Here is a 25,906-nt window from a genome sequence, read left to right on the forward strand (position 1 = left end):
GGGCGGGACAAGCGTCTGAGGAGGACGTGTAAGGTGCTCTGTGCCTGGAGCTCTTGGCGCGCACGAGCGATGGCCCTGTCGGGAAGAGGCTATTTCAGCTCTGTTAATAAGGAGGCCTTGTAGATTTCGTAGGACTGGTCAGCACTCATTTCTGGAACATCCATTCTACACGGCATTCTGTACAAGGTCCTCTGTTGAATACAAAAATAAATGAAGCACGGCCCACATGCGTGGGTAAAGGGTTTAGATGAAGACTTCCCCCTCTGCCCACGAACTGATATGGGATGTGCCCTCACACCATTAAGAAAAGAAGAAGATTAGATGAAAGATGCGCAGCAAGCGTCTTCAGACATCAGACAGCAGAGAGGGAGGACCGGGATCGCTCGGAGGAGAGTGAGCCCGTGGCCCCGCCTCATGCTTCCTGGAGGCAGAAGCCTGACCACAGCCCAGGGAGAGGTGTCCCCAAAGCCTGGCCGACTCCCTGGCTGAGCAGCTCAGAAACATTGAAGTGCCTGGAACTGACCCAGCAGGGTCCCCAGGAATAGGACGGAGCTACGCAGAGAGAGAGCTGCAGAGGCCTGCCTGGGCCCTTCTGGAGGCTTCAGCTGAGTACTGATCTCCACATGCGTCCGTGGAAAACCCCCGAGGAGCACAGTCAGGGCACAGCTGTGGGGAGCCAGAAACTCCAGAGCTCATACCTGATGGGGGGCCGCGCCAGGCCCTGCAGCCAGACTGGAGGGGTCATGGTTCCTGTGTGGCCGCCAGGGTCCCACTGTGTGGCAGGGCTAAACCCCGGAGGGAGGCTACGTCACAGACTCTGCCCCGAGGAAGCTCCGAAGCAAGCCTCGGAAGACTCGGGCTGACGCACATGGGAGTGTCCCTGCCTGTCCAGACAGACCTCGGCCCTCGTAGGGGAGGGCAGAAATATAGACATCCAACATCATAACATCTCTGATAGCGGTTGTCCAATGAAAGTCACCAGATGTGCTGAGAAGTGTCAAAATGTGGCCTAGAATTAGGGCAAAAAAGTCAGTAGAAACAGACCAAAAAGGATAGCAATGATGCAGTTAGCAAATAAGAACTTGAAAGGAGCAGTCATTAATACGGTCAAGAGTTTAAATTTAAAAATGACCAAAATGTGAAGAGAATGGAAAAGTACTAAAGAGAACCAGTGGAACGTCGAAAACTGAAAAATAAGACGTATGATACACGAAATGAAAACTCCCAGGGCCGACTTAATGGGGCACTGCTGCAGGAAGGGAAGAGAAGGGAAGAGGAGAGGAGGGGACCGCACGCAGGGTGCTGCGGGGCTGTCCCCACCGAGGTTTGGGGCAGGGGGGCGACAGGAGGGCAGCCAAGGTGGGGCTGCAGGGCCTCGGGCCATTCGCAGCCTCACACTTGTTTTTAGGGCCCTAGAAGGAGAGGAGAGGGAGGAGGGGCAGGAAAAGATGTTCGGGGAGACAATGGCTGAAAATATTCCAAGACTGATGAAAACTCTACACCCAGAGACAAGGGTGGGAAAGAAGAGAGGAAAATTATGTTTATTTGCATTTTACTATAAAGAATGTATACGTAAGCTTGTAGAACTAATAATTAATCAGCTTTCACACAAGATGGTCAATGTACAAAATTCTATTATAATTGTATTTTTACATATTAGCATTAAAGAACTGCAAATACAATTTTTTAAATATAATTTATTATAGCATTTTTTTAAAAGTGGTATCTTTAGGGATACTGTGCATGGCCTGGACACAGAGAACCACAAAGCATCACTGCGAAGGAGTAAAGAACCTAAGTAATCGCAGAGGCAGGCGTTTCTGTTCTGGGATGGGCAGACTCCTGTGCTGGCGTCTGCTCTCCCCAAACTGGCTGCCGACCCAGACAGCCAGTCAGAGGTCTGCAGGGTCGCTGACTAGCTGACTCTGGACCTCCCAGCCGGCCAGGGCCAGAGAGCTGGACCAGCTGGAGCAGGTTTGAGAGACAGCCCAGTGTGGAGCACTCACCTCCCTCCCAGACCAGCCGTGAAGCTGCAGGAGTCAAGGGGTGGTTTGGGTGGAAGGATGGAAGGAAGGCCTCATGTATGTGTGCTCGGCTCATTGTCTCCGGAGGCGTGGAGGGAAAAGAGTCTTTTCTACAAATCGTGGGAGTATGTGGACATCCATACAGGAAAAAAATGATCCATGACCCTTTCCTCACACTCTTCACAAAAAATGACTTGGACTGGATCATAGACCTACGTGTGAAAGCTGAAACTGTAAAATTTCTAAGGGAAAACCTAGGAGAAAATGTTTTTGACCTTGGTGTAGGCAAAGACTCCTTGGCTGGGACACAAATATTTCAGCCCAGAAAAGGAGGCATAGACCACCAACTGGACTGCACACTGAAGGCGTATGACCTTCAGGAGACACCGCCAAAATCAGGCCAGAAAGTGAGGCCGCAGACTCGACCGGAGTGTCTGCTTTACACGCATGTGCCTGACAGGCCGGGGTCCGGGACCCCCGGCGCAGACTGTGACGCCAGTTCAGGGAGGCCAGGACCAGGTGAGAAACACTGAAAGGGAGGCGCTCAGATGACCTGGAGCCACAGGAGCCGGTGAGGGAAATGAGGACTCAGACCCCAGCGCCACGCTCTTCCCCCGCCCCACCCCTGCCCCCCCGCCCCCGCCACCAGAACCTCTGACAGCAGGAAGACCGGGAATGCGGATGCACATCTGGGAGTGTGTCCTGCATTGCCGGGTGGGGGGGGGGGGGGCGTAGGAAGTGGTGGACCCAGTTTAGAAAACAGTTTAACAATGTCTCGCAAAATCAAAAAATTAAACACACACTCACCATGCGACCCAGCAATCCCACTGCCAGGAGTTAGCCCGAGAGGAATGGAAGTGTCAGTCCATGCAAAGATTTTCACATGGACGTTTATCATAGCCCACCGACAGGGGTGGGTGGACAGACTCTCGCTCAGATGGGCTACTCCTCAGCAAGCACAAAGGAGTAAGTCCCGCAGGTCCAGTTCCATTCACTGTGAAATCAGTACCAGGGACCCTGATCAACAGTGACTTCCCCCAGATCTGCAGTTTCCTGGGGCTGGGGCACAGGGAACCCTTCTTGGGTAAATGGAAGGGTTCTGCATCTCGTCTTTGGTGGTGGTTGCCAGGGCGCATGCATTTGCCAGACTCACTGAACCACCCGTAGGACGTGTGTCAGATTCATCGACTTGAAGTTACTCCTCAGTTAAGCTGACTTTTAAAAGTCGGTTGGAAGCTAGAGTCAAACAGAGAAGCGTAGGTTCTCAGCCAGGAAGTAGCAGTGGGCAGTGCTCTCCAACCAAAGCCGGGCTCTTTGGGAAGATGCTTTTTGTAAATCAAGGTTGTAAATCCTTGACATGAGTGAAAGGTGCTTAATGGGTATAGGATGTGGGAAAGGGTGTGAGTCAGGTAAACTCACCTGCAGGAGCACTGTGCTCAGTGACTGGGCTGTCCTTTTAGTAAATGACATGAGCCGGGTGGGTCAAGGAAAGCTGGGGACTGTCCCAGCACACAGAGGTTGACCAGCAGGCCAGTTAGTGACATCATGGACAGGTGTGGATCCTGGCCCAGGACTCTGTCTTTTTATCTTGTGTGTATCTGTCTGTTTGTTTGGGGTTTGGGGGTCTTGTGGGTTGGTTTGTTTTCCTTTCAAGGAAAAATGCTGGAACATTTGCTGTCATTTAAAGAGTAAGTCCCTGTTCTTAGGAAGCTCACAGTGAAATATTTAGAAGTGAAAGAACCTCAGTTCTGCAACCGACTCTAATGGTTTACAAAAGAAAAAACAATTTGTGTGTAGAGAGAGAACAGATGAAACAAATGTTGCAAGAAGTTTCTAGTGAGGACTGGGACGATAGCAGAAGGGAGTTCTTTGTGCTGCTGCTTGCACATTGGACTGCTGAAATTACTTCTGATTAAGGAGTTATGAAAAATAAGCAAAAACCAAGTTGGGTCAAGGTACTGTTTGCTGAAAATTATGCAGATTCCCCCTGAAGAAGTACCTGAGAAGAACCACACAAGTGACTGAAGTTGAAATTTCAGAGACGTCGTCTCAGCCCCTGTGCATCTGCCCGGAGTCAGGACAGAGCAGGGGGGCGTGGAAGTGGGGGGAGTCCTGGTGAGATGGTCCAGTGACAGCAGTGGACAGCAGTGGTGCCCTGCAGCTTGCTGCCTCCCATGTCCAGGCAGTGGCAGGGCCCTCCAGGACCCAGTGCCCAGGCCCCAAGGAACTCCATGGGGGGGGTGGTCGAGAGCAAACTGGAGCAAGGGCCACCGAACTCCAGAGGGTGTTTGAAGGTGGAGTAGAGCTTCGTATGTGCGACGAGGAAGGAAGGTTGACTGTTGATTGTCAGCTGCCCAGGCATGAGGGCGGTGGGCTCCCAGCGGTGGGCTCCCAGCGGTGGGCTGAAGGGGGTTCAGATGAAGAGCCGTGGCTCTGAGCCCGCCTTCTTCTCGAGAACATGTTACAGATCTTATTTACTCGGAGCATGTAAGGCGTTCTTTGTCCGGCTGCTTTCGTGAGAATGGTCTGAGATGGCGCAGTCACTCCCTTTTCTGAGTGCTCGTTGAAGGCCGACTTGGAAGGAGGCCCCTGAGGCAGACCTGTGAAGAGAGACAAGACGGGGTGGGCTCGGGCGGTGGGAGCCGAGGGGCCCGGGGGGCCACAGAGAACACTGCCTTGTGGATGCTGGTTGGGAGCAACCGCAGTGACGGGGTGACGGATCGTGTCTGGCGCCGGATGCGGTCTGGGCATCCTGTCTTGAGGAGGGCGAGTCAGGGTCGCGGGCACAGGCCTTACACCTCCAAGCCGCTGGCCTGGTGCCCGGTGAACGCAGACCTTCCCTCTGGCTCTTGAGTTGCTTTGCTCACAGTGCACCTGCAGCCCTGGGTCCCTCTGCCTCACAGCCCGCGGTGCTGTCGTGGAGTTCGGCTCTGTCTGGGCTGTGTCCACAGAAACGGTGGATTCGCGTTTGTTTTCAGGAGGACAGTGAGGGGCGTCAGGTGGGAGTTGCAGAAGCGGCCGGTTCGGCGGGACAGACTACACACCTCTCCCAGCCAGAGATGCTGCGGGCTTGCTTGTCCTGTTTTCCCTCAGAAAACCTGGCACCAGGTCAAGGAAACCCACATGCATTTTGAGTGATTGTGTTATTTATTTTTAACATGAGATGTGCACCCCGAAGTAAAAAATTAACTTTTAAAAACTATAAAAGATTTAGATTATAAAGTTATTTATTTATAATATGGTAAAATCCTGTTTCCAACTGCTGTGACATAAATAGTTAGGGTGTTTAGGAATTTTTAACATATCACAGGATAAGTTCTGTGCTAGGAATAGTATTTAGACAAGTACTTAAGTTCATTTTTCGTACTAGACAAGCAACATTCAGCAGTGAAGTGTGTGCAGACTCCCTGGTCACTCCCTGTTGATCGGCCTGTGCACAGTCTCTGCCGTGAGGTGGTCCCCGGGACAGAGGCAGGTCAGGGGGCGCTTGCCGGGTTCCCTCAGCTTTGGCTTGGAGACCGGGAGCTGCTGAAGCGAGGCAGAACTGGGGGCTCCACTGAGCCACCTTCTCGCTTTGAGAAACACCTGTCCCTTCGCACAGCAATAAAAACAATTGGTCACTTCCAGTCTTCTGACCAATGTCCCTGTGCTGTGCTGGCATCCTGCATGTTTTTATTTAAAACGTATGTAGGACCCGGGCTATGAAATCAGGAGCTCGCTAGGAGAACTGAGCACCAGGAGGCGGATGCTCGGATTCGGCTCAGCCGTGGCCCCCGCGGGGAATTGCCTGGAGTGGGGTCTTTTCAGGTGGGGCTTAGAGCCGGGTGCCAGCCCCCAGTGATGAAGAAAATGTGAGGCTCCAAATGGACACTAGACATTCTAGATTAGAAAGAGCAAAGGAGAGTAATGAGTCCTATTTCTAAACGAATTTAAAAAGCAATCTGATTTTAGTCCTAGCAATGCAGAGAAAATAAAATAAAAACCATCGTACTTTATTTACTAACCAATGAATTGAATTGTCCGCCTTTTATTGCAGATATAAAGTAAAGACTATGAAGAGACGATCATTTTTGTACCTATCAGACTTTCAGGAACATATCTCTTGTGGTTTAAATAACAGATAGTTTAACTGTTTTTCCATTACCTTTGTGTAAATGAAAAATGCATAAAATATTTTAACAAGGCAAAGTAATCCAGGGAGATTGTTATTTTGTGTTACAAATTAGGTTATTTCTGTCATAAAATTAAAGGAAAAAAATCAACCTTAGGACGTTTCAGCTTAATATCATTTACCAGAAGGCACATGTAACAGATTTAATGAGCTCGCAGGTCACCTGAATCCAGCTGTTTCCGACCAGCATTACGAAAGGGAGGAAGCAGCTAGCAGTGGGAGGTAAGCATTAGTACAAGCTCTCAAGGAGTTGCAAAATCGATTTTTGCTTGAATGAATTAATTTAGATTATCAATTTATAACCAGCTACACGAATCCCATCAGCTCAACAATTCAGTGAATGATCCTGCTCAACCCTCCTAAGAGCCTCGCCACGAGGGGCCTCCGTGGCTCTGCGGTGGCTGCCATACCGCAGCGTTGCCCTCCAGGTTCCTGGGCTGAACAAAGGGAAGAGCCGCCTGCATAGGCGGGTTTCGAGCTGAAGCCGAGCGTCTCTGGAGAGGAAGCACAGTGTCGGGGTTTTCCCCTCGGCCCTCAGGGGTTTGACCCTGAGAAGGGGCCGTTTTGACTGTTCGCCGGGAGTGTTGGGTCACCGGTGTGTACTTCGGCCTCTAGGATGCAGCGTGACAGCCCGGCCATTCCCTTCCCCTGCAGACCGTGAAGGTGGGAGGAGTACGCACTCGGTTCACCTGAAACCCTGGCTTCAGTTTGTCCTCATCTTCCCGTCCACAGTAACTTCCCTTCCCTCTACCTCTGCCCACCCACCCCTCAGATTTAAAAACCATAGAAGAGGAGGCCACCTCATTTTTGTCCCCAGTACGAGTCACTTGGGTTCAGCATTCGCCACCCCATGTCCTAGTCCCACACCTGTGCCCCACATCTCCATTGCCCGTGTAGAATGTTCTCCCTCCCCTCAGTGAGGAGTGCTGGCTTTCTCCCTCCTCGTTGTGACGCGGGCTCTCTCAGGTGTGGACAGCAGCCACTGCAGTAAGCCTGTACCTATGGAGCGGTTTACACCTTCTGTATCCCCCGCCATCACACCCTCCCTGGCGCTCTCGTGGCTCCGGCTCTGTGCCCGGCAGCTGCTGTGACCTTGGCCACGGGGCTCCAGGCAGTGATGCTTTAGACTGGGCAGGACTGAGGTCACACAGCCCCGAAACACCATGGTGTTCCGTGCCAGGCCCCACCCCAGTCCAGGCCGCCCCCACCTGCTAAGCCAGCTCCCCTCTCGGTCCCCTGTGAGGACCTCACCCCTCCCCAAGACGCTTTCCTGCCAGATCTTGCTTTGTTCACGCTGCCCTGTGCTTCTGTCCACGGTTTCGTGGAACCCCAACACCTCCACATTTGTGCACCTCACACTGATCAGCTCCACAGCCATTATCTCTGTCGTCTTTGTCATACATGTGAGATCTATGAGTTATTCTCTGCGTCTTCTAGGTGCCAACCCTGGGTGCCAGCTGTCACTGGGTGCCAGGTGACACCACGTGGCCCTGGCACCTCGGGGTCCCCCGGGTGCAGCTCCGCACTGTGCGCTGTGTGGCACTCGGCAGAGTCACAGGCAGACACAGCAATTAAAGTGACCAGGTCATCTCCCCTGAGGTCAGAAGCCAGGGGGCCAGCCACGCCCTTGAGGAGAGGTGCTGGGACACCACCAAGCCGGCCCCAGCAGGACAGTCACTAGTGCCCTGGGGACCTGCCTGTGTCCCTTCCGCCACACAGGCAGGACGGGGGAGAGCAGTGGGGTTGTGGAGCGGACTCCACAAGGGCACAAGTCCGCCTGTGTGGAGAAGCAGCCCCTTCTACCCTGGCTGGCCGGTACCACCCAGACGCAGCTTCTGCGTCATCGGCCTGGGGGGAGGCCCCCGGTCCGGCCATGGCTTCTCAGAGAGAGTAGCCCTGACGCTGCTCCATTTCACAGCCTGAGGGAGGCACACAGAGGTGCCGACCCCTTTGCTGTGTCTGACCAGCTCCTGGGGCTGCTTTAGGAGAAGGGGCTCCCCGGCCTCAGAGCTGAAAGGAAGACATTTTCCTGTCACTGTGAGTCTCCTCCTGGGTGACTCGCCCTCTTCGGTGTTCTCACTGGGCACCCGGTGTTGGGGACAGGCACCGGTCAGAGCAGGCGAAGGCCTGGCTCACAGAGGAGAGACTCTGCCTCGTGGAAGCAGATGGAGGGCCAGGCCCAGTCCGCACGGCCTCTGCCCACCGCCTCATCCCGTCTCGTTCCACGGAAGCCGCGGAAGGGACCTTCCAGGGTGGATGGCAGGTTGGGGCTCTCGGCAGGGCTGGGCGTTGTCGTCACTCTCAGGCGTGTGTTCTGTCAGCTTTTACTAACATTCTGCGTGCAAAACGAAAGATGGAGTGTCTTCCGTTATTTTCGTTTGACATCAGCCGTAATCAACCATCAGTTTTCAAGCATATGTCCCCGTTTTCCTTTCTGTTGCAGAGCCTCTGGGTGCTGGCCCAAGTGCTTCCCTTAAGGACACCTCGTGGGGGTGGTGCCCGCCCCCCCAGCGGCACTTGGCCAGAGGCACTTGCAGCCCGGCGGGGGTCAGTGACCTCGCCCGGGCCCTGCCAGTGGTCCACGTTATTGATAGCAGCGGCGGTATTGACAGTCTGCGCTTGGGAGGAGAGCGGGAGTTTGATATGACATATTGTGTGTCTCAGCAAGGCTCATAAATAATTTTGACAAGTTTTTGTATGCATGGGAAAGTCCTTGATTCAGCCTCCCATAAAAATAAACTTCTATTATGGAATGGATTTGTCAAGTGGCTGCTTGATGGATGGGGCCGCGTTTACCCCTTGGCAGCTGGGTGAGTTTTCGATGCGCAGCTTACCAGGGAGGATTTACGGGCAGCACAGAAATAATTATTCAGTATGAAATGCATAATTCCTGTACCTGGATTTTCATTTTTTATTATATTTTGTTTCTGTTGCATCTCTGGCCTCTAAAACAAAAGAACTTGCCCTTTTTTTCTAAGAGCTGTTGTTTATATGAGGTTGTGTGTTGAACAAGCTGATTTGGCCCAGACTCTGTGCCAAACTTAGCTGGCATGTGCTCATTGATGGATAATTTTAGTTTTTTCCCCTAAGAGAGATTTATTTTACAAAATAATAAGCTATTTGGAATATTAATTTGTATTAATGAGATTGAAAACCTTGGGCATAGATTGCCTTACTGTTTCTGAGGGTGTCTCAGCCATTTACTTATTTGATCATAATTGTACGTCCACTCTTCTCCAGAAAACATAATTCTAAACTTAAATTCTTGCCTCCTTATAAAGTAAAAGTTTTAGTTCTTTTAAAAATGTTTCTGAATTATACTTAGAACGGGCGTCTCATCAGCCGTGTGCACACTGGCGCAGTCGCGGTCCCTGGCTCAGCGGGACACTTGGGCAGCGGGGCCCCACACTGCTGTGACGCTGTCCGGCTGCCCGCCAGCACCGCGCACCTCTGACTTGGGAAGGAGCGTCTGAGAGAGCGAACGGAGGGTCTGTGGGAGTTTTGACTGTGCACTAGAACCCAGTACTGACTTTTTAAAAGAATTTCCATGAGCTGAATCTCTGTAAAAACAAAGTCTGGGACCCCAGTGGGGGCCGTGGCGGAGGCCCCGGCTGAGTTCACCAAGCAGCGCCGTGGGGTCCCGGGGCCGGGTGCACCTCCGGCAAGCCCTGGGCCTCTGAGCCACGGCACTGGGTCGGTCCCTTCTGAGTTCCCAGCGTTGTTCCTCTGTACCTTCTCTCTGCTTCCTTGACAGTGGTTGGCTCATCTGTCAGTCTTCTGAAAACAGCAGCTTTCAGCTTTGTTAACCCTCCCTGCTGTTCTCCTCTGTGTGCTTTTGTTCTCTTCTCCTCCATTTCTGCAGTGGGGGCTCAATCGCTGCGAGTTGCACAGGCACCAAGGGGCTGAGTTTCCCTCTAAGTGATGCCTTGGCTGCACCCTACAGGTTTCAACATCCTAGAATTTTTTAAATCTTCAGTTCCACATGTTTTCTGATTTCCCTTTAAATTTATCCTTTAATCTTGAGCTGTTCTAAAGGGCTCTTCCTCTTCCTGGTGTTCGTGGTTATTTTACCTTCTGGCTTGTTATGAATTTGACTGTGCAGTGGTCAGAGACCGCAGTGTGTGGGAGCCGGTGCTGTGACGCCTGTTAGAGCCTTCGCTGGAGCTCAGTAGGCGGGCGTTTTCGTGCCTGTCCCACGTGAGCGTGCAAGAAACCGTGTTTACCGTGTGAGGCGCTGTGTTCTCTGGGCGTTCTGTTAGACTGGGCTGGTCGTGTGGCTCCCATCGTCTCTGTCCTTACTGATTTGTCTGTTTACTGATACCAAGGGAGGGGGGTGGAAGTTTCCATTAAAATTGTGGACTTGTCAGTTTCTCCTTTTCTCTTTCTTCCCTTTTAGGTTTTCGTGCTTGTTATGAGCTGCAGTTGTGTTTAAAATTCATCTATATTCCTGGTGAATTGAACTTTTACCCAGATATAGTGAGCCGTCTCTGGCATGTTTTTGCCCGAAGGTCTTCTCTGCCTCCCACCAGGGACCCCTTCTCGCCGGCTCAGTGTTCACCTGACACCTTTTTTCTTTTCGGCGTTTCCTCTCAGCAGCTGCGTGCAGCTGGATTTGCTGTTCCTTCGGCCCCCTGGCGACCAGCGTTTTCCTGGCACACCTAAGCCGGTGCAGCTGCTGTTAGTTTCGGCATGGTTCAACAAACTCTGCCGCTTTAGTTTGGACTTCCAGTTCTCCTGTCCTTTCTGGGTTTTTTCCTGCTTTTTTCTGTCCTTTTAGACTTCAAGTTTTTTCCCCCCTCACTCCATATTTTCCTTGTGTGCATTCATTTTTTTTGTTGTTCCTTTAGTGGCTACATGGGAGATGTTAACCCGCGCCTGACAAAGTGCGGATGCCGGTGGTGTCCGCCTCTGGTGCCTCCCACACGGCACCGACCCATGGTAGGTTCTGCCCCGCCTGGGCCCTCGCTCCTGGTCACTGCTGGTCGCTGGCTGTGTCTGTGCTCCTCGCGGCAGCGTTGTCTGCACGTTCAGCGGAAAGCCCCGCAGCTGCCCCCCGTGAGACTGAGCCGTGCTCCCGTGCGGGGCATGCAGGGCGGCCGGGCAGCATCAGCACGTGAGCACCTGAGACCCAGTTTGCCCGCGTGTGGTTGTGCGTCAGCGTGCGTCAGCGTGCGGTCTCCATACAGTCGGCAGCACACCTGTGGTTACTGCTCGTTTGCATGTTGCGAGTTCCTTGTCCATCTTTTAACTTTAGTGACTGATTTCTCTTCTTTTTATGGTAAATAGATGTGTGTGAATCCTGGCTTTAATGCCAGGCCTCTCTACTCCAGGATTATGGGGACATTTCTACTACATTTTGGCATTTTTGTGGCTTTACTTTTTGTAAAATGTACATCTTTAATCCATTTGGAACATAATTTGGTAGAAATACTGACAGAAGGGGTAACTGCATTTTTTGACAAATGGTTATTTTCTCAGTATGTTTATTGAGTAACCCACACTGTCCCCCTTTGATTGAAGTGCCGCCTTCACCTCATGTTCACATCCACACACATCTGTTTTCTCTCTGTGGTCTCCGTTCCCTTCCCTGGGTCCGCACCAACCCCGAGGAAGGCAGACCCCTGATTGCTCTTCGCTCCCGGCAGCCTCCAGAGCACACTTGAAGTGAATGTCATCCTTGCAACTGTAAAACTTCCTTTCTAGAAACACTGCTTTTCACCAGTTACTCAAGTTTTCCATCCTTTCACCAATAGTTTTTCTTGTGCACCTAATATTTTTATAGCAAGTGTGTACAGAAATTTTCAATTATATTTATTCGTATGTCATTTTCACTGACACATAGGAGAGCCGTTGACTTTGGTCTACGTTTCTTACACAAGCCACAGTCCTCAGTGCCCTGTCGGCTCGGAGCCGTGACTCTGCCCCTGCAGGCTGCCCTGCAGGCGGCAGCCCGCTGCCCGTGCTGGTAGGCGAGGGGGCTGCCTGGCCGGAAGGCCAGCACGCAGTCTGAGGAGCCAGATGAAATCCACCCAGCTCACGCACCTCAGCCCGGGTGTTCCTCTCCCTGTGAGCGCACATTTGTTGGCACACTCGTTTCTGAGTGTGACTACCTCAGGGTAAGTAAACCATGCGCTCCCTTGCTGGGTAATTCAGCTCCTGGTGCAGTGCCGGGGACAGGGAAGTGACTCTTTATGAGGGCAGGGCAGGGAAACCTGAGTCTGGTGATGGAGAAAAACGGAGAGTAAGGAAATACTGATCCATTTAAATATCTTTTCCAAAATCAGAAAATACTTATAGCCAATACTTAATAAATTTTTGTTAAATGAAAGGATAAATATTGAATTTTTGTCTCGGTGTTTTTAAAATGTCAAATGGAGTCTACTTAAATGCTCCCATTTTTATAGACAGAGTGTGTCTTAAACTTGCACCGCAACTCCACTTTGAAGGACTCACAAGAGAAAATTATAAGTTATGGAGCAAATATGGTATATTGGTGTAGAATATTTTCTGCGTAAATTTGCCCAAAGGCAAGCCGATTTTTTCTGGTGAGTATTTGGGAAGTTTTTAATAGCCCCGTAAAATTTACATAAATACTCATCGAGAATAATGGAACTTAAATTCCTGTTTTGTGCGTAAATATTTATGGGGTGATATGTTAAAACTGCCTTTGAAACCTGCACAAGTGAGTGTCCTCCTGGTTGCGGCTGCGTGTGAGCGTCGGTGCGAGCCGTCGGCGCGGGCACCCAGTCGCAGCTGTGAGTGGCGGCAGGTGATGAGCTCACACACTGCAAGTGGTGCCGTAGGCTCGTCTGCCCCCAGGGGCCGGGAGCACCTGGACTGAAGTCCACGTCCACGCACTTCGTGGACCCGCCACCACATGTGCCGTGGGCGTCGAAGGCCCGCCGGGCCGGCAGGCTGGGGGTCTGCGTGTGCGGTGCCGAAGTGACTTGAGGACCGGATTGATGACCGTTGGAACCCTTCACGTTCTGTCGTCCGCTCTTCCTGCCGTTTTCTCCTAGCAGTGACTTCACATCAAAGCGTTTCTTCTAAATTACTGGAAAGCTGAATTAAGTTCGTGGTAGTAGACGGAGTAGAAGCAAACCCTCCTCGTGAGTGCAGCTGATAATGTGTCTTGGAGGTAGAATTTGACTTGTTCTTGAAACCTCGCTGTCCGGCCGGGGTGGAGAGAAAGCCTCCCCTTTGCTCTGAGTGGCTGTTCTGCAGCTCAGTCGGGCTCACCGTGCCAGCCTGAGAGGAACGGGGGTGAATGCCCTGCTGCTGGAGTGGCTTGTTCTCTCTGTGAAACAGACCCTGTGTTCCCTCCGGATGCCGCTCCTGGATCAGCTACCAGGTCCGTGGGGGGCTTCTGGTGTCTGTAATTACAGAACGGGTGCATTCTCCACAGCAACTCCTGGAAGTGGCAGGCAGGCCCGCAGCACCTGATTCTGTGCGGAGGAGGGGCTGCATCTGTGGCCACCGAGTGGGGACCTCTCGCCCCAGGTGGACGCTGCGTGTGCTTAGCCTGTAACCGAGTGCACAGTCACTTGGCTGTGCGGCAGTTTGGCTGCGTGGGAGTCAGAATGGTGTTTAATGCCCAACTGGAAAAGAAAAGTGGACGCAGTGACACGTGGCCAGTTTGGGGAGCGTGTGTTCCACGTCAGCGCAAAATCAAGGTTCGGGAGACTCCTCTCTCTCTCTCTCTCTCTCTCTCTCTCTCTCTCTCTCTCTCTCTCTCTCTCTCTCTCTCTCTCTCTCGGCAAAGACGTGCGCCCTGCGGCAGGAACTCCGTGGTGAGCAGCCCTGTTTTCCTCTGCTCTTCCGCCAACATGGTGCCATGGCAGTGGGGCAGGGCCCTCCTCCCACCACCACAGCTCGCTCTCCCTCCGCCCCTCCTCTCCGGAAGAGCCCCCGAAAGGCTTTGTGCATGAGCGAGAAGCACGCGGCTTCCTTGGGAGACGAAGAAAGCCAGCAGAAGCATTGTCTGGGTGCTCACCATGAAGCCAGGGAGACACAGCAGCATCCCCGCTCAGGGAGACGGCTGTGCACTGGAGGGGACCAGCATCCCAGTGGAAGGGAGGAGCACCATCATCCAGACCATTGGATGGCGACACAGTGTAGCACCACCAGGGCCCCCCCAAAAATTGCTGATGAAACTTTTTCTGAAGGGCACGCACATAAATTGAGTGAGTGTTCCGCTGCTCTGCTCTTTTGCCTGCATGTGTTCTGGACTGTGTCCTCGTACAATCACAGGTGACTGGCACCCAGGACCTCAAATCGGCCATGTGGGCTCAGTACCCCTGCGCATGGAGCCCTGTTTCTAGCTTGAGTTGTTGAGGAAATTCGCTCAGTCCTCGACATTCTTGTTGCCAAAAACATTTCAGACTGCAGGTCAAATCCTGTAGAAGCGTTTGTCTGTTCTAAGAAAAAGCCTTGAACTTGGTGTAACTGCCTCCAGATGAGCGGCAGTGCTGGTTTGGGCCGCCTGGTGCCAGCTTGGTGAAGATGCAGGTGTGCGGGACAGAGCCAGTCCGACCAGCCCACCCACCCACCAGAGGGTCCCCTGTTCACAGCTGTGAAGGTTTGCCCTTTCTAAAGAAAGCAGGGACAGGACAGTTTCTACCTGGGGGTGCAGGGGATAGAGCACTGTGCACCTTCATGTACAAGCTGAGTCCCCATCACCAGTTTGATGTGGAAGGGGACACCAGGTGTGTGGCATCTTTCCTGTCCCTAAGATGCTCTTTTGTCCTCCCCCAGATTCTGGATGACCCTGAATGCCCTCATGCTGATTCTTCCAACCTCGGTCAAACCCACACCCTCTCAATTCCCGAGTCCGGAAGGTTGGCCGCCCTCTCCTTTCTTTTTGACTCTGCATCAGCCTTTAATGAAGCTGCACACACCAGCACACTCTTGACCAAACCAGGCCCTTTCTCTCCAGATTAACGATCTCTCTGATCTCACCAGTCATTCTTTTAAGTGGTCAGATTCTGATTTCTTTTGACCATTTTTAAACTATCAGCCAAATTGAAATATGCGATAAATAAGGTTTAATGTGTCAAGGGTAAGGGACATGAGTTACTTTGTCTCCAGTCAGCTTTTTCATTGACATTGTCAAGTACTTTCACTCCTTTTCTGTAATCCAAGCTGAAAGTAAAACTTGGAAATAGTTTACCCTTATTACTGTTTTCTTCCTTTAAAACACATTAAGAACAGAACGGGGCTGTGCAGGCGAATAGAAAGTCAGTCTGTGGGTGCGGTGCTCTGGCGCAGTGGCCCCCTGCCCCCCCCAGCCACCAGCAAGCTGGAAGCTGCGTGGTGATTCAGCAGACGCGCACCCGGCTGCCTAGTTCCAGGAACGGGACACTCCCGCCCTGACACAGCTGGGTGGAACCTGAGCGGATGAGTGCGTCCATGGGAACAGCAGGTCACCGCCTCTGTCCCCTCTGTCCCAGAGGGTTCTGTGAGCCCCTGACTTGGGAGAGCGTGGCTGCTGTTTGCCTTTTGCTTTTGTTGTCGTTGAGAATGACACAAAGGAATGCCGCTTCTACAGTGCTTCTGTGTGATGTGAAGGAGTGGGAGAGCACAGGCGTTTAAAGCAGAAACATACGGCAACAAATACTTTAGCTGAAAAATCAATAATGAAATGAAGGTAACAGTTATTAGTGATTTAATTAAGTCTGTATCACGTGTAGAATTATCCTGGGCGGCCATGGCGTAGATGCCGCACTTACTGAAATGAGACCCGTGCACCATTGAAAACAAGGAGGCATAACGAGCAATAAAAAGGGAAATATTCCGGGATCTGCAGTCCAGCCTGAGTAAATGAGATGTGCGCCAGGACAGGGAGACAAGGCAGCAGAGTTGCCCGGAGAATTACGGGGAGATAATGGAGAGTTTATATACATTCTCTTTATTGATCACTCACAGAACTGGGGCTTTCTGGCCCGGTTGACACCTGAGTTACTTGCCCGTCCCCAGTGACTGACAGCAGGTAACGGAAAGGCTTTCACCATGAAGCAGCAGCACCGAACATGTCCTAATTTACCACCGCAGCTCCCAGCAGAAGTACCCCAGCAAAAGCACCCGCCTTATCACTGCAGCTACGGGGGTTCACGTTTGGTTTGAGGAGACATGCTTCTCTGACGTGACAGGCTCTACACAGCGTGAGGTTGGTTCTCCAGACGCCACGGCTCTCAGGCTGATCGGAGAGAGATCCGACTGTAGTTTCACAACTTTTAACGGTGTCCACGGGCAAGGATACGTAGATAGTCTTGTCTGTGTGTATTTTTAAAAGCTTTTTTGCCCGCTTGAGAAAACATACAATATGAAAGTGGACAGGAACTACACTTAAACTATCATAATACAATTATCAACCAATTTGGGGGGAGTATGGTTTTGGGTGGTGCCAGAAACGCCACACAGGAACGCAGGAGACCCGCGCATCCGTGAGCCGCGGGGCCGTGAGAGGTGCAGTCGCGGCTGCTCCTCCGCTCCCACGTGCGGAGCCAGGGCTCTGCTGCAGGGGCCACACCTCTGACCTTCCCCCGCCAGCCTGGAGCCTAGAAGCCTGGTTTTCTCAGTTCCGTATTTGGCCCTAATTCCTAACTTCTTAAAAGTAGTTACCTAAATACACGATAGCAAGCACGTGTTGTTTTGAACTCACTTGAAGCACTGTGTAGTTTCGGCACATTTCAGGATTCGGGTCCGCTTGACGTTTACCATCGACACCTCTGTCCCTGACGCTACTGTCACTGTATCAGCAAAGGGCGCAGCTCAGGCGTTGTCAGGCATGGCGAACCCGGCACCCTGTTAATTCAAACTCCAGACTCGTTTGGGGAATGATTTGTCTTACATGACAGTGAGGTGTGATGGCATGGGGAAATTAATAATGTTCTACTGTATTAATTTCAAACCTGCTCCACCAAGGATAAGGAATTCAGGCTAAGAGTGTTGGTAAGAAGTAAGGCTCAACCAAACCTATTATAACTGAGAGTGATTTTCACCCTATGAGTTTTCTCTTGGTCCAGTTAGAGTAAAATTACATTCTTGTCTTACGTTTCTGGTTTTCTGCAATAGAATAACATCAACTTTGTTTCATGCCAGTGTTTTTTTTTACCCAGCACCACAACTGTGAATAATGCCTCTGTATTTTACCAAAGCACACTGGAGTAGTTGGGGAGAGAGAAGCAGGAGGGTATGTAGACAATTGCCCTGAAGGCCAAGGGGAGGGATGTCACTGCAGCTCCCCCCGAGTTTGCCAGGGCCGGGTGGAGCCTCCGGCTCCAGTGCTCCGGCCACCTGCAGAGTGAGGCGCTTGGGAGGGACCCAGCGGTCACATGTCCCTTCCGCAGGTGTTTATTGAGCAACTGCTGTGTTTCAGGTACAGAAAAGAGAAGGTCTCGTTCCCTCGGAGACCTTGGTAAATAACATGCGATCTTCCATCACTCTCATTAAGTAAGATGTCCCAGCAGGCGCTGGTGAAGGACTCGGCAGCCCACAGAGCACCTTCCGGTAGCGCGCTCGATTCAGTGGCTGTAACCACTTCTCCCAGAGTTCCGACGCCCGCTGGGAGGAAACTGGTCTCGCAGGAGGCTCCTTACGCTGTTCAGAGTTAAAATGCATGCGCTGTGTGTCAGCATAAGCAGAGTGGGAAGTTTTCGTCCAAGTTCCACATCACCCTGCTTCAGACAAGGGCTGGAGACCCGGTCGGCTCGTCAGGGACTTCATGCCTAGAAAGCTCTGTGAGAATTTTGAAACTGCGAAATTGATGGCTCGGTAAAATGGCTGAATGTAAGATTAAGATGCAAAAATAAAGAACCCTTCTGTACTGTAGCTGTAATCCAGTAGGAAAATACAATGATCCCATTCAAAATCTAACACGAGAATCGAGCGCACTGCCCGTGCCCATTTGGAAGGTAACGTCTGTGCTGGAAAAAGTGTTTGTTGGTAAGTGGCGATGTGCGGTGCGTCACCGCGGGAGGGCCACCGCCCTCCTGACCGGATCTGCAGCGTCACCCCGAGACACTGGGAGCGGGGGCCTGAGGCTGCGAACACGCAGCAGGCTGTGCCGATCGAAACCTCGTGCCGTGGCAAGCAGCGGAGGGGCAGTGGTGGGTTGCGGCTGGCCTTCCCGGCAGTCCCTGTGGCCCAGACACTGGGCGGGAGGCTCGGCACATCCCCCGCTCTGGTCCCCACATCAGTGTAGCAGCCACATCCTGTCCCCTCTTCAGATGAGAAAACCAAGTCTTGTCTGTGCTGCTCTGAATGGCAAAACCAGGGTTCCAGGCTGGTACATCGGACACCAAAGCTCCGAGATCCTGTGAGGAAGAAAGCGCAGATCAGATGGGTTCGTCAGCAGCGGAGTCTGGTATTCGGAATCGAATACAGTGTGTGTGCATTCGTTGGCGTGTGTATCTGTGCGTGTACACACACATACTCTTGAAGAGAACTTGCAAATCAGCGTAGAAGGGACACGTGGTTTAATACTTGGTAAGACTTGTCAGAAGAGCAGGTAGTCCGTTCAAAGTCTCACCGGATGCAGTTCACAAAAATGAGTGTTCATACCCTGGAGAGTTCAACATAACGGTAAAAAGTGAACGTCTGTATGGAAACGTAGCAGGAAAGAGGTGGAATCCTGGTGAGAAAGCTCCCCCAGCATTTTAGCAAATGTTAGGAACAGCGAAGGGACAGGGTGGCCCGCTCCACGGTCGGCTGCGTGCCGTGCGTCCAAAGGGCCAAAGGGGAAAGGCGACCAGAGGAAATGTCTTCTCATTGAATAACACGCTGACGCTTTTTCTTTTTATGAAGAGCTCCGGCAGGTTAACTGGAAAAGCACTGTGAACTCTAGCACAGGTGGGCGGGCCCGGTGGCGAGTGGTCCACAAAATAGAAACCAGAGCTCCCAGCCACCCCTGGGAGGGCTGCCACTGCCGCTGTCACGCGGATGCAAGCGCATGTCCATGCAGGCAGCGGCGATGCACCTTTCTGTAGCTGGCGGCGGAAGAAGAGCAGAAGCAGCCCGGTGTTGGTGCGGCGCCTGCAGGCCGCACCTCCCCTTGCCGCAGAGCTTTCGGAAAATGACGATACGAAACAAGGGCCTTCTGTTTTCTCCTTTTCCTTTGGTGCAGGAAAGGGGCGAGGAGAGAGATGTGAGCAGAGCTATTTGTTACAAGCCGTGTCAGTGTCATGGGCCGGACACAGGGCATGTGTGCCTGACCCTGTCCCTCTGGAGGTCACCGCTACTGTGGGCTGCGTCGCACGGGCTGAGGGCCCTGCTCGGGAGGCAGACAGACCCGCGTAGATTCTGCACAGGTCATTTGGCAGCTGCATGGCCAGCGCAGCAGCCTGACCTCTCTGACCTTGAATTTGCTCACCTGTCAGTTGGGGACAAGGTAGAATGTACCACCTGAGATACGGGAATGAAATAACGCACGTAAGAGTTACCACTAGCACACATCATATGGTGAGCCTTGACTTATTAACTGCTGACTTGTTATTAAGTTTATAGTGAGCAAATATTGACTATTATGATCAACTGATATGAATTATATTCTTAATTATAATTAGTAATGTGTGTTGTATAACATATAATTAATAATGTATCCCATACAATTAATAATTAATGGTAGCACGTTTTCCTAACACCTTGTCTAGGTAATCGAGGGGCGAAGCAGCCAAGTCAGCCCCTGAACTCTGGGGGTGCTCCAACCCCACCTGCACCCAGCCGACCCGGTGCTCCTGCCCCTGCCTCCCGGCAGTGTTGCGTCTACTGTGAGGGCCCTCCAGGCACATGGGGTGCCGTGCCGGTGCTGGTGTTGCCCAGGTGTGGGCTCAGTGTCCACGTGAGCCACAGAGCCCCGTGGACGAAGGAAGCCCCCTCACGGGCATCTGCCACCTCGGGAGTGGTGCCCCAGAGCCCTTGCTGGGGCGCACTGGGCGCGATGAGTTGGTGCTGAGGCACACAGCCCTGGCTCAGCACCGGCCCCAGGAGGCACTCGGCTCACTGATGGGCCTGTCGTGTCAGAGCCCTGGGCCTGCAGGCAGAGTTCATTGTCGAACCTGACGCTGAAGGCTGCTGCCTGAGAAGTGTGAGTTCATGGTTCAGCTGGAAAACGAGGTTTTGTCTGTGGGCTTTAGTGAAAAGGTTACCTTCAAAAAGTGAGGCAGTTGGGGTGGTTCCTGTGTTTCGGTTGTGCTGTGGCTCTGCCTCGAGGATCCTCCGCGGACAGCCGGAGCCTCAGGCAGGAGCGTGGCACCCTCGCTGGGTCCTCGCAGGGTCTGCGCAGGTGAAGTCCCCGCGCCTCCCGTGCACCGCGCACCACTGCGTGGACGCTCCGATCCTCGCGCCACAGGGCCGAGCCACCTGACGGGCGCAGAGAGAAGCCTCTTCTCTCTCCCACCCCGTGGCGTCGGGGCTGTGGAGTGTGGGAGTGCGGGGTCCCAGGACGGCCCCTCCCAGCGAGCTCACACTTTTCTGTGACCTGCAGACCATCTTCATTTTCAAACCTGCCGTCCTGTTCTCGTTTTCCTTTTTATTAAACATTCAGATTTGAGGACTTAGTTTAAAGGGTGATAAATTTAAAACTCTGTGTAATGGTGTGTATTTTTAAAGGAATTATCTCAAATAATCTCATCTCACAGGCATACACTGTGGCAGATGTTTGCAAATCTTGGTTTAAAACTGATTGAAATATGTTAAGAAAACTGAAATCATGTCAGTGGTAAAATTTATTTTACCAAGTGCAGATGTAAGACATCAAGTTCTCAGACTGATGGCAGAATTAACAAAAAACACCATCTGGTTCAATAATTATCTGAAAATACCCATATTCTTGGATTTGTTTAATATCACTTAGTTCCCAGCTTTATTTTATCTGGGTTTGCACACCAACCAGACTAGGTTGTGCAAAACGGGACTCTTTCCATCTGATCATTTTTAAAACTGCGTGTTTGCATGAATGATGAATCTTTGAATTGTTACTAAACAAGCACATTATTTGCGTATGTGTCACATCGGTTATCAAGTCTGCACATGTGACAGTTTCAACAGCCATCACGTAAAATGCATAGAGCTTGGGGCCATATGTTTTTGCTTGACAAAAAGCTAAAACTCAAGATCAATTTTCAATATGGAATGCACAAATTAACACTTTAAAATGCACCACAATATGTACAGCTTGGCAAAACTTGCAGAAATAGCACGTTTCTAGATATTAGCTGATATCTTTGGATTCGACCTTAAGGTATTCAATCATTTTGATTAAAAGACTGATTTCTCATAAAACCACAGTCTGTTGGAGGCGCAAAGCCAATGACATTTGAGCATTCATATATTTTCATAAACTTTGAACAATGTCAGGGAGACACCTCCTCAATCTTGGCCGCAGAACAGCGGGGCGCTCAATCTTGCTTTGGCCTCAGACAGGACATTTGAATATCAGCGCAGTGTTATAAATGTGCCGTCCGCGAGGTGCGCGCCGGCAGTTCAAGGAGCGGGCCGCGCACCGTGAGGACGACCCACCGGGCGCCCTGGGCCGCTCTGGGCCCTTCCCTTCTCCTCTCTGCGCAGCTCCCCGCCCCCCCCCCCCCCCCCCCCCGCCCCCGTGAAGGCATTCGGGGAAGGGCTGTCTTGTTTCATGGAATAATCCCTTTGAAGACTGTCTTTGGTGGCAAAGGGGGCTTTTCAAAAGGGCTTCTCCTAATTCCAAATACTGCTGTGAGCACTCCTCAAAGTGCAGTGCTGATAGGTCTTCAGCAACCTGCCCGTCCTCTGAACAAAAAAGTCCGTTGCCACGCTGCCAAGCCACCTGGTCCCCTCTGGCCTCCTAGATGGGGCCTTATCGAGAGCTGGATGCCCTTCCAGTACCCCCTTCCAGCCGTGCTGGTCCATGCGGGTGGCTGCCTGTGTGGTAGGAGGGGGGCTGCGGGCTTCAGGTCCTGGGAGGTAGTGCAGTGTCGGACGTAGTAACACCCTCCCAAATAGCACGTCTCTGTCTTCAGAGCAGCTCCACGGGCAGCTAGGGCAAAAGCCGGTGGGCTACAAGGGGTGACGAGCCGCTCTGTCTCGTCTACACAGAGAGCGTGACAACATTCTGTGCAGGGAAGGGACAGCAAAGGCACGTTTCAGTCTGGGATGACACGGCAGGGGTCCAGAAGTTAGCTCCTGCCCTACTCATGCTCTCCGACGAAGGGCATGAAAAAAAACACTGAAGCGTCCGTGTCGGCTGCCATCGTCCCAGGGACTGAACTCCATCTCCCGAGCCATCGTGCTCAGTCTGAGTGTTGTAGTTCTGATTAGCGTCTGCACACACCCCGTGACAGTCAAAGGAAAGCCTCCCATCGGTAAAGGTGGAAGTGCCACATCAGGAAAGACCATTGTTAACCATGTCCGTACCGGACCCGGACGGCTCGATCCTGTGACTCACTGACCTGCAGTCTTTCGGGGACACATGGGCCTGCAGGCCCGTTTGTGGTGGTGCAGTTCAGGGTGGGGGACGTTGCTGTGTCTCCCGGGGGCCATGGCGGTCACAAGTCTCCGTGACTGGCACGTGCACACCTTCAGTTGTGTTTTGAGTGTAGTCACGTCTGGTGACAGAAGCATCCTCCTGCTTCTGGTGATGGTGCTTTGGCAGGAACCGCGCATGGCCCAAGGTGACAGCGGCGTCCCCCACCCCCTGTGTCCCTGCCCTCCTGGAGCCTGCATCCTAGGTCTAAACAGGATAACGTAACTGTGTGTGATCACAGTCAATGCCACGGGGGACTGAAGGCCGTGGACCGGCAGCCGGCGGACAGCAAGGGGCACCTGAACAGGCAGCGGGCACCTCACTCCGCTTTGGGAAGGCGGTTCCAAGGGAGAGAAGGAACTGGCGCTCCGGGAGGGGAACTCTCCGTGCTGAGGAGGGGTGTGCGGGCGCTCTTGCCTCTGAGACCTGGGCCGAGGGGGAGCACGAGCGCGTGTCCACCCTTCCCCATTCAGCACCTTTGTGTCAGCGCCAGTTTGCCTGTTTCAGCCTGTGGTTGTTGCCCGTTTCTGTGATCTGACATTTTCATGGGAACTGCTGTGGAGATGCACGAATGGAGACACGGCGCTGCAATTGGAGAAACGAGGAGCAGCGTTGGCCCCAGAGCACACACGCCATGGGTGTGAGGGTGGATTCTGACCCCGAAGGAGCGCGAACACACGTGCCCCTCCAGCCCGGAGTCTGACGCTGAGGCCGTCTGAGAACCTTCCCGTGAGTGTGAGCAAGTGGCACCAGAGAGACACGGAGCGTTTCTAAAGACTGACGTGTCAGATTACGTGTCAAAGAGAGCAGGTCTCTCTGGGAGGAAGGGTGACTGTGCGAGCCGCACGGCCTGCAAGGGGCTGGTCTGAGCATGGCTCCGCCAGCGTGATGGTGTGCCTGGATTTTGAATGTCGAAGTTAGGTGTTTAAACATTTTACCCATGAACTTGATCAGCTTTAATCGCTGCCAGCAACAGCCTCCACGCCACACGTGAGACTCTGTCGGTGGGGCGGCTGCCCGTCATTATCATACATCACACTCAGAAGGACTGCGAGCGCCGTGTCCCCTCACTGTGCTGTGTGTCACACCGAGGGCCTCTGAGAGCCTGTCTGCACTGGAGCTGGGGACGAGCTGGGGACCGTCTGACGACTCGGGCAGCTCTGGAGATGTGCCATCAGAAGCATGAACCCTCAAGCCTGGCGTTCACAGTGCGCGCCCCATCGCCCTCACTCCCACGGCCAGGGCAGTGCCAGAGGGAAGTGCTTGGAGTGCACTAACCTGGGCACACTCTCTTCTCTGTGTACTCGCCAGGGCACGTGGCCAGGGCGAGCATGAGGTGCTGCACAAGCAGCGAAGGGACACAGGCCTTGCTCAGGAAACGCACCTTAGATGTGGCCCCACCAAGAGGCTGCGAGGGGACTTGGAGAGCACGTCCCGTGACCGGGGGGCCTGAGAATGCAGGCAGTGCCGGGGGGGAGGGGGGGGAGCCCTGCTGCACTGTGCCTCTCACCCCCGGGGAAGCAGCTGGCACCTCCCAGCTGCCCACGTCCTCTGTCCTCTGGCCTGTCCCTGAGACCTTCAACCCCACGTTGGGCAGGGACAACAGCAGGGTTTCCACGCCCATGAAGCCAAAGGGGCTTCCCTTCAGCGGTTTGCTGCCATTAACAGATACTCATCAACTCGAGGTCTGTCCAGCCATCTAGAATCGTGAGTTTGCTGACCTGGAAGCTGTCGTCCCCTCCCACACCTAGCAGGCTCCACACCTGCGGGCCCCACGCGCCTGCTGGTCTCACCCTTTGCCTGTTGGGGGCCGGGCAGGACCCCTTCATGAAGGAAGTTCACCTTTCTGTGCTGTTAAACAGTCTAATGCTCATCCTTCTTAAAGGTGGCTTTAAGTAATGTAAAAACGGTCATTATATTTAGTAATGCAGCCAGGTAATAATAGTAGATTCCAAACTTGTTTATTTTTTATTCTTGAACTGATTTTTGCGTAAACTAATCTTAAAATAGTTCTGCACATTTTCTTCCTTACCTATTTCCCATAAAAGAGAAAATAGATAAAAAAAAAATTTCAAAGGGCACTGCTAGTCTTTAGAGTGTGGAGAAAATTGATCAAAATATTAATTAGACTTTTGTTTTGCTAGTCTGCGTCAGACAGATGGAGCTCTGATCTCCACCGGCACCGCGAGTCGTGAAGCTGCTTGCGCACCAAAGCGCCGTTATTAACACAACAGTAGTTTTCAGCAGTTGGTAATTATTGGCATAATTAAACATTTATCAAGAAACGAGTATTTATCATTCATTAAACTTTCATTAAAAATCCATCTTAGCACAGGGTGGATTAGCCAGTGATTTTCAAGTGATAACTTCTAGACTTCTGGCGGGAGTGCAGAGCAGTTTCATAAGTAGAGCTGTACACAAGGCAGCGTTCCAGGAATGGCGTCGATTGTGGGTTTCAGGTCCCTTCTGCACCGAGTGTCGTTGGCACATTCTTCGGGGTTGGCCGCACTGGGCACTCTCCTCACCAGCCTCTCTCTCTCTCAAAACATGCTTCCCTTGGCGAAGAGAAGTGACTCGTAAGCAAGCGCTGGAGCGCCGTTCATGTAATTGAAATCCCCCAAACAGGCCCTGCTCGAGCGTTTGAGGACACGTGAGTCCCCCGTCAGGGGAAGCCGGGAGGGAACCAGAGCCCGGCCCGGGGGCCCCAGGGGCCGGTCACCTGGCATACACCGCCGTGCGTGAGAGCTGCGGGCCTGGCTTCAGTCTCCCAGAACCGGCAGGAGGGGGCCTCACGCGTAGGGGTCCCGTCGGTGGCTATTGGCACCTCTCCAGTCGGCTTCTCCAGAGCTGCGCAGGGCCACCACGCCTTCGTTTTGTTCAAAGGGGGCCATCTTACTGCGTCACGACTTCAGAGCCTTCACTCAAAGCCTTCACTGACACGGCTGTGAGTGACGCCCACCTGTGCGGCACACGCGGTCACTTTAAGCTTCGCACACAGTCCCACGCCAGCAGCCTGGCCCGGATCTGCACGCGTGGCAGGGCAGCCCGGGTGGCTGGGGTTCTCGGGGTTCCCCACGTGCTCCAGGCTCACTCCATTTCCAGCAGCTTCGTTTTTGTTTTCTCCTGAGCAAAAAACTTACTGTATCAGTGCCCTTCTGTCACAAGAATGGATTGAATTTGTCCCCTTCAGTGCAAACAACAATAGACAGAGTG

At 52.6% G+C, this 25,906-nt stretch overlaps 1 protein-coding gene across 2 annotated transcripts in view; it reads left to right on the forward strand.

Annotated features, from left to right (window-relative positions):
- Positions 1-25,906, forward strand: part of ZNF407 (zinc finger protein 407) — a 311,190-nt gene that overhangs the window by 264,897 nt on the left and 20,387 nt on the right. The window lies entirely within an intron of this gene.

The sequence above is a fragment of the Desmodus rotundus genome, chromosome 10 (assembly GCF_022682495.2).
Source record: "Desmodus rotundus isolate HL8 chromosome 10, HLdesRot8A.1, whole genome shotgun sequence".
NCBI classification, from domain to species: Eukaryota; Metazoa; Chordata; class Mammalia; order Chiroptera; family Phyllostomidae; genus Desmodus; species Desmodus rotundus.